This window comes from Pelophylax lessonae (assembly GCF_965119305.1).
Source record: "Pelophylax lessonae genome assembly, chromosome: 9".
NCBI lineage: Eukaryota > Metazoa > Chordata > Amphibia > Anura > Ranidae > Pelophylax > Pelophylax lessonae.
The window spans coordinates 18,761,151-18,770,517 of NC_138776.1; positions in this window are offsets into that span (position 1 = coordinate 18,761,151).

A 9,367-nucleotide genomic window follows, 5' to 3' on the forward strand; every position below is an offset into this window, starting at 1 on the left:
ACATCTATTACCCTTCTCCACCCCGCTAATAGATAGGGACTGCTGGAGACTCCACATGGCACCGAATCCATCGCCCTTCTCCACCCTGCTAATAGAATAGATAGGGACTGCTGGAGACTCCACATGGCACCAAATCCATCGCTCTTCTCCACCCTTCTAATAGCTGGGGACTGCTCACATGTCTTCCGGGCACAGCTTGCCAAACAACCACGCCTCGATCGTGGACACTTTATCCAAGGCAGAGGCGTAACTAGAACCTTCAGGGCCCCGGTGCAAGAAACCATGAAGGGCCCCCCATACCCCTGGCTGGGGCCCTTCCCTTCAAGCCTGGGGCTCTTCCCACTGATCCTGGGGCCCTTTACTCTTGTTGCAGGACCCTTTCACAAGTTCTGCAGTGGGCCCCCTTCTTGCCATCTTGGGGCCTCCCCACGGTGGTGGAATGCCAGGGCCCGGTTGCAAGTGTGACTTTTGTGATCCTGGAAGTTCACCCACTGGTGTCAGTAGTTTTTATTTTTTGGTATTTTAATTGTATTATTTTTTATCATTTTAGTTAATTTTTTTACAATGTGACTGACTATGACTCTGTCCATTCAGAAAAGGAAGTAGCTGGTAAATTACATATTTACCGACCCCTTCCTGGTTCTCTATTGTGACACATCCCCTGTAGCACAGTGGGGTGGGGGGTGAGACCAGGAGAGCACACAGGAGACAGCAGAACACAAGTGAACTGGATAGGAGGAGTGGTGGGGGCAGCATACAGAGGAACCAATCTCCTCCATTTTCCTCCTGCAGCGACAGGAGGAAAAAGGAGGACAGTGATTTCTCTACATGCTGCCCCCACCGCCCCTCCTATCCAGGTGTACAGGGAAGCCACACAGGCCTCCTGGAGCATGGGGCCTGGTTGCAATTGCAACCCCTGCAACCCCTGTAGTTACGCTCCTGATCCAAGGTAAGATTTCAACCATTCTGGTCCTTAGGATAAGGTGACCAGATTTTAAAAATGAAATCTGGGGACATATTTTTTTCTTTACTAGTAATGGCGGCAATCAGTGGGACTGCGATATTGTGGCGGACAAATTGGACACTAACTGACACTGTGTGGGAACCAGTGACACGAATACAGTGATCAGTGCCAAAAATATTCACTGTCACTGTACTAAAGACACTGACTGGAAATGGCTTAACATCTAGGGCAGTGATGGTGAACCTTGGCACCCCAGATGTTTTGGAACTACATTTCCCATGATGCTCATGCACTCTGCAGTGTAGTTGAGCATCGTGGGAAATGTAGTTCCAAAAATCTTGGGTGCCGAGGTTCGCCATCACTGATCTAGGGCTATCAAGGGGTCAACTGTGTGCCTAGCCAGTGTTTTTGTGTGCTACTGTATGTGTGCTGCTTTTACTAGGGGAAGAGATGGATTTTATTCCCTTCATTGGAGGAGCACAGGATCCATCCCTCCCCCCCTGTCAGAACAGAACTCTGCCTTGTTTACATAGGCAGAGCTCGGTTCTGAGTCTCTGCCTGATGATCAGCGAGCGCCAGCAGACAGGGAACCCCTGGCACCCACAGATCGGCTTCTGTCGTAAATATCAGCCGATATGGGCCGATATTTTGTACATTTAAAGTATTGAAAAATAAAGACAATTTTGGACACAAATCTGGTACTGAACATGTTAATTTTTTTTTTTTTTTTAATTCTTTATTTATGCAAGGAAACATGAGTGCATACAATAAAATAATAGAAGGTATATAGCAGAAACAGTGTTTCAGGTTCATAGTAAAAATGTATAACAGGTGAGTAGACGATTATCTGGAATAATATATCTGAGAGATCAAGACGTGAATGAACAGACCGTCTGGGGGCCACTACGGCTCAAGGCACAATGAACAATAGAATACTAATAAACTGACAAGACATCCCCAGAGAATCCCCCGCGCCCACCGGCTTCTATCTCATGGCCGGCTACAGGGACTCGGGAGAGACATCCGGGAAGCCCATAATCAGTGCAGCTACCACCGAAGGGCTTAGGACATGTAGGCTCCCTGAGGGGGAGGGAGCGGGGAACGCGCCCAGAAGACGGGCTAAATGTTAAGGGAAAAGGCAGAGGAAAGGGTCCCAGTCTCCTAGATCTAGAGAAAAAGGAGAGTGGAAGAGGGAGAAGGACGGAGAGAGAAAACAGAATGAACAGAATGAAGGAAGGAAGTAAAGGGAGGGATGTAGAGTGGGGGGGAGGGCCCACCCCCCACGCCCCAGCCGCCTCAAGCAATTAAATCCTCGTATTCCGCTGTAAACGTAAATTCATGCCAGTAATACCAGCGCTTCAGGAACTTGTCCCTGGTACCGTGCTCTGTCGCAACCAGGTCCTCCATTTCATTGAGGTGGGTAACCTTACGTAACCACATAGCTACTGTAGGGGGCTGAGTCTGTTTCCAAAGAGGGGGGATGCAGCTCTTCGCTGCAGTAAACAGAAGTGGCAAGATCGATTTCCGATAGGACGCCCGCGGAAAGTCATGATGGTGAAGGAGGAAGAGGGCCGGATCCAGTGTAAGGGCATGATCTGTGAACTTCTGAGCGATGCGAAGCACAGACGTCACACTGTAAGCGGTCACACGACCAGTACACATGAAGATAGGAACCCACCTCCTCTCCACATCTCCAGCAGACATCAGGGCAGGCAGGGAACATCGGGTGAAGTTTAGTCGGGTGTAGTGCCATCGGGTCAGGCACTTATAACCCGCATCCTGGTATCGAGAGCACAGCGAGGTTTTGTATGTGAAGAATAATAGTCGTTCGACTTGGTAATCTGTAAAAGTCAGATTCAGATCCCTTTCCCAACGTGCTATATACGGGGGCCGGAAGGAGGCATCAGGTGTGACCAGGGCCCGGTACACTAGAGAGATCGTATGACGTAGAGGGGAGAGATCAGCACACAGATCTTCAAAATAAGTGAGACGTCTGGTGAACAAAGGTGCTGGAGGCAGGGACTGCAAGAAATGAGAAAGCTGTACCTTCTGCCAGAAGGACAGATCGGCAAAGGTAGCATCCGAGCTCAAAAGAGACCTGGAGACCCACCTCCCTGCTCGCACGAAATGGCGTGCTTGATGGCAACCAGCGGCCGTTAGGGAGCGAAAGCCGGGCTGATCGACCCCCGGTAAGAAGTCCGGGTTGTCAATCACCGGTAAGAGGGGCGACGGCAAAGTAGCCAATTGGCCACCATGACACAGCCGCCTGCCCACAGCCAAAGTGGGGCCAATGGTCGGATGCGTCGACAACTCCCTGGGCACGGGGGAGGGACTCCATAGAGAGGACTCAGGGGGGGATTCCACCGAGTGGCGCTCTATTCGAACCCATTGTTTTAGGGAGCCATGACGGTACCAATCCAAGATCCGAGACAGATGACAGGCCTCGTAGTAGAGCGTAGCATCTGGCAGCGCCATGCCGCCACATAGTTTGGGCATACGAAGAACCCGTAACGCCAAGCGCGGAGGGCCCCTGGTCCATAGTAACTCCCGGAACAGCCGATTGACCTTCTTGAGAAAAGAAGATGGGATGGCTATGGGCAATGCCTGTAGTACGTAGAGAAGGCGAGGCATCACATTCATCTTGATAATATTGCAGCAGCCAAACCAGGAAAACCTCCCGCTCCGCCAGCCTTCCAGATCTCTCTTTATTTGGGCTAAAAGAGGAGGGAAGTTGTATTCAAAGATCCTACTCGGGCAATTCGGGAGAGAGATCCCCAGGTATCGAATATGGGACGAACCCCATTTGAAAGGGAAATCAGCTCTGAGGAGATTCGAGAGAGGGGACGGCAGCCCGACCGAAAGCGCTTCAGATTTCTGTTGGTTAATTTTGTAGAATGACAGGGATTCATATACGCGAAACTCCCTCAGAAGATTGGGAAGTGAGGTAAGAGGCCTAGTGAGGAAGAAGAGGAGATCATCGTCATACGCCGCCACTTTATGGGATTCCGTCGTAGAAACTGACAGGCCAGCGTTGTCAACATTAGCCCTCACCGAACGCAATAAGGGTTCAAGGGTCAAAACAAAGATCAATGGGGAAAGTGGGCATCCCTGACGAGTCCCGTTAGTTATATCTAGGGATTCCGAAAGAGAACCATTTACTCTGACCCGCGCCGAGGGCCTGGAGTAGATAGCCCGAATCCAGGATAGCAGACGACTTCCCAGGCCGATATGCTCCATCGTCGCAAAGAGGAAATCCCAGTTCACCCGATCGAACGCCTTTTCTGCGTCCGTCGAGAGAACCAGCGTCGGGATACGTCGGGCACATGCAAAGTGGACCAGGTCTATCGCCTTAGTGGTGTTATCCCGGGCCTCCCGGGAAGCCACAAACCCCACTTGGTCATCCTGTATCAGCTGTGGAAGGAGAGGGGCCAACCTAGAGGCCAAGATTTTGGTAAAAAGTTTTAGATTAATGTTCAGGAGTGAAATAGGCCTGTAACTCATACAAGAAAGAGGATCTTTTCCCTCCTTAGCGATTACCGTAATGTACGCTCGAAGCGAGTCCACTGGGAACTCCTTCCCCTCTCCGGCCGCATTATACGCGGAGAGGAAGTGCGGGGGAGAGAAGATCTGCAAAGCACTTGTAGTAATGAAGGGAATACCCGTCGGGACCTGGAGCCTTCCCCCCTTTCATCGCTTTAAAGGCCATACAAAATTCTCCGGGCCTCAGGGGCTCATCCAACTTCTCAATGTCCTCCAGGGGGAGGGAGGGGAGGCCCGACGCAGAAAGGTAGGAGCGTATAGCCAAACCCCTGGCCTCCCGTGTAGCCAGCATGGAATCTGGGGTCAAGTTATACAGGGAGGCGTAATAGAGCCGGAAAGCCTCCGCTATCTCCTTCGTAGACTGTACTTTCCGATGAGATGAATCAGATATCGCTGGAACGAATGTTTGCGCTCTTTGCTAGGGGAGGGCCCGCGCCAGCAACTTCCCACACTTGTCTCCATGTTCATAAAAGGCGCGGCGGCATTTAGCCAGAACAGCCTTTGCCTGAAAGAGGGCCAAGGAACGAAGCTGTTCACGAAGAACGGTAAGTTCCTGAAGGACAGCCTGAGCCTGCGAGCGTTTATGGACCGCCTCCAGCTTACCAATTTTGTCAAGAAGATCATGCATTTGTTTAAGCCTCTCCCTCTTGCGACATGAGCCAAGCTTAATCAGAACCCCGCGCATATAACTCTTATGCGCTTCCAAGGGTGGGCTATCCGGGGTAACATTGGAGGCAAAGAATTCCCGTAGTTCCGAACTTAGTTCCTCAAGGATAGCGGGGTCTTGGAGGAGGCTGTCATTGAGCCGCCATTGCCACTGCCGCATCTCTGGGGAGTTTAATTCCAGGTCAAGGAGGACCGGAGCATGATCGGATATCGTGATAGATCCAATAGACGCGGAGAGTACGCGCGGCAATAGAGACTGCGGAAGTAAGAAGAAGTCGATCCGCGAGTAAGAGTCAAGAGGGGGGGAGTAAAAGGTGTAGTCCCTAGCACCCGGGTTAAGGATGCGCCACGGGTCTACCAAACGAAAAGCCTGAAACAGCTTCTTGAAGCGTCTCAGAGCAGCATAAGAAAGATGGGAAGATCCCCTAGAGGTGTCAACCAATGGGTCGAGGGCCAAATTAAAATCCCCCCCAAGAAGGATCTGTCCCTCGGCAAAATCATCCAATTTAGAGAGTAAGGACTCCATGAATGACACTTGATTCGAGTTAGGTAAGTATAGATTCGCCAGGGTAACCTGTAAGGCACCCAGACGCCCCTTCACAAAGAGAGCACGGCCAGAGTCGTCACTCCACGAGTCCGAGAGCGTCCACGGAGAACGATTACTGATCAGTATGCTCACCCCTTTAGTCCTGGATTCAGAGGAACAGCCATGATATACGGTAGGGAACCGCCTATTCCCCAGTTTGGGAATCATGCCCACCTTGAAATGGGTTTCCTGTAAAAAACCGACCTGAGCACGTAAACGATGAAGATCAGACAGAACAATATTGCGCTTTTCAGGGGTATTGAGCCCCTTAACATTGAGGGAGACCAGGCGGACCGGATCAGCATGGGGGGCGGCCATCCCCACCCCTCGGTCGGGAAGGGGCAGCCCACAGAACAGGGAGGAGGGTAAGCAAGGGGGGAGCACTGAAGGGGGAAGGAAGGGAGGGGGAAAGAAAGAAGAGGAAGCGAAAAGAAAAAGAGGGGACAAAAGACAGAAAAGAGAAAGAAAGAGACGCACGACAAGCGTGCCAATAAACAATACTAATGTGCCAAGGCACAGGAGAGACCAAGTCTCTAAGAACCCGGGGGTCCGATCCGCAGCACCCAAAAACCGGGTAGAGCAGATGAGACCGCAGGGAACACCCTATGTGGGGAACGAGGAGGGTCACCACAGGAAGAGGAAGGTGACCGCCCCCCGGCCCCCCCAAATCGGCAAAACAGAACATAGTCAAACGTCATATAAAACATTACAGTGCAAATCAAAGGAACAGCAAAAGTAACCCGTAAAGTGTTTTTTAGGAGGTGAGAGGGGGTCCATCCCCTTAGTGCGACTCACCACATTAAACTATCAGTAGGGAGGTAATAGAACACTCCCTGCAGCAGCAGCATCTTGTGTAAGGAGAGAAAAAACATTGCCCAGGAATGCGACAGATCGGGAGATCCGTAGCTACAGCATAACAGGTACATAGAGGTATATACAGTAATCAGGCAGTAAGGGCAAATCAACAATAAGAACACAGCCGGACATATATGAAAAATAACAAAACTGAGCTCTCCAGCCCCGCCGCACGCCCGGGGGGGGGGGAACCAGCACATGCGACAATCCATTGGGAGCTCCAGAGAACTGAGACCTCAGACGGCCCCCACCAACATGCCGAAAACATGCGCTAGCTCTCGCGGCCATACAGTCCAGGCTATGAGCAAGTCGGGGAAGAAGAGCAGAGTCCGTCCAAATCCACAGGTGCTACGCTAGTACAGCGAAGCCATGAGAGCAAAACAGCTGGGGGAGAGAAGCCAGTCAGAGAATCAGGGGGAGCACATCCAAGGGGGTCAAAGGAAGAAAGGGGCAGAGAGTAGAAGGGGGCCACATATGGACTCACGGGTGCGGAGCAGTTCGTAATCAAGTCTCAGGGTAGGTCACCGCGGGACCACTGTGTCGCGATCTGGAAGCCCTGAGTTGCCGGCGCTGACCGCTGGAAATGGACCGGGACCGCGACGGACCGCCGCTGGGAAAACGAGCGTCTCTGTCCGGGAGTCTCGCCATCCTGTCCGGAAGATCCAGAGGGGCCATATCCATAAAACGAAAAAGGGCCGGAAGATCGGCATGCCGGCGTAGAGTAAAGGAGGATCCATTTCTCCTGATGGTGAGTTGAAGAGGAAATCCCCACCGGTAGGTAGCGTCCTGGGACTGTAGCCTCTCCAAGAGGGGTTTCAACATAGCTCTGCGGGCCAGCGTGCCACGTGAGACATCCGGGAAAATGTTGACCAGAGCTCCATCAAAATCCACAGGGCCAGCAGTCCACGCCGCTCTAAGCACTTGATCCTTCACAGAGTAGCGGTGGAGGCGACAGATAACATCCCTCGGTCTGGTAACATCCGTCGGTCGGGGGCCCAGGGCCCTGTGGACACGGTCGAATTCAAAAGTCATGGGGGGATCCTGCGGCACCACTCGCGATAGGATAGCCCGGACAGTCTCCGCTAAATCCTCCTGACCAGTAGCTTCGGGTATTTCACGTAGCCGCAGATTGTTCCGGCGGCTCCGGTTCTTAATGTCCTCCATGTTGAGCTGGTGTTCAGCCAGTACATCGGTGTGTGCAGCTTGAACTTGTTCCAAGTGGGCTACTCTGGCTTGTAGGTCCCCGATCGCTGATTCCCCAGTCACCACCCGCTCCTTGACCTGGGTCACCTCTGCAGTGAGCAGTTGAAAGTCGCGACGGTGCTGCTCCGTCACTTGGGCCACCATGGACTCCATATCCAGCTTGGTGGGGAGGGAACGCAGCAGTGCCCAAATGTCCCGTTCCGCTTCAGGACCAGCCGCAATAGATGGCGATAACGGTGGCAGAGGACCCGGGGCAGCCATCGAAGGGGAGGGTGCAGGAGAGGAGGCAGCTGCGGGGTATGGCAAACGGGCGACCAGGTTGGCCCCTCCACGTGGGCTCACAGCGAGAACCCGCGGCCCCGGGGACGGGGAATCCGGGAAAAAGTTGCGGATGGGTGCCGTAGGAGCTGCCCGGGATGCAGGTTTCGTCTTCCTTCTTTTATATGCACTTATGACAATCGGTAAAGTAATGATTAGCGCCGATTAGGGAGGCTAGGGAGCGGGAGCACCAAAGCAAAGCGTCCTCACACCGCCATGACCTAGCCACGCCCCCGAACATGTTAATTTTTGTTTAATGTTTAATGGCTGGCTTGCTGGCACCCTATGGTGGATGGATGGCTGTCTTGCACTCTGTGGTGGATGGCTGTCTGGCACCCTGTGGTGGGTGGTTGGCTGTCTGGCACCCTGTGGTGGGTGTCTGGCTTGCTGGCACTCTGTGGTGGATGGCTGGCACCCTGTGGTGGGTGTCTGGCTGGCTGGCACCCTGTGGTGAGTGTCTGGCTTGCTGGCACTCTGTGGTGGATGGCTGGCACCCTGTGGTGGGTGGCTGGCTGTCTGGCACCCTGTGGTGGGTTGCTGGCTGTCTGGCACCCTGTGGTGGGTGGCTGGCTGGCTGGAACCCTGTGGTGGGTGGGTGGCTGGCACAGGGCCTGTGGGTGGGTGGCTGGCTGGTTGGTACAGGGCCTGTGGCTGGCTGGTACAGGGCCTGTGGATGTGGGTGGCTGGCTGGCACCGGGCTGCTGCTGTGGGTGGGTGTATGGCTGTGATAGACTCCCGCTAGACTAGTCCCAACTCCAGATAAGGCTGTCCAAGGCGAGGGAGTCGGCCTAAGAAGGCAGAATGATGTCACGAAAATATCGGTAATATCGACCAGTTCCGGGGACCGATACCGATATATCGGGAAAAGTTGTTATCGGCCCTCCGATAATCGGCTTTGCCGATAATCGGTTGATCCCTAATATACGTGATTCCGCGCACAACTGCCGCCCTGTAGCAGTAAAACTGATATAGGGCGATCAGCAAGTAGGTAAAGCGTAACTCCACTTTTGTTGAGAAAAAAACACTCCCCTCTGGATGATCTCTGTACATTACAAGGATTTTGACAAACTTTGTTGCAGATTCTTGACTTTTGTTATTCTGAAGAAATCCCTGTTTGTTCCTCTGTGCTGAGTGGGTCTAATGCGAGTGGTTTCATAATTATCTATCAGCTGTGGCAGCTGCAGAGCACTAATGAGGAAATCTGCTGGGCCTGCATCCCTTTAGACGTGTTCCTA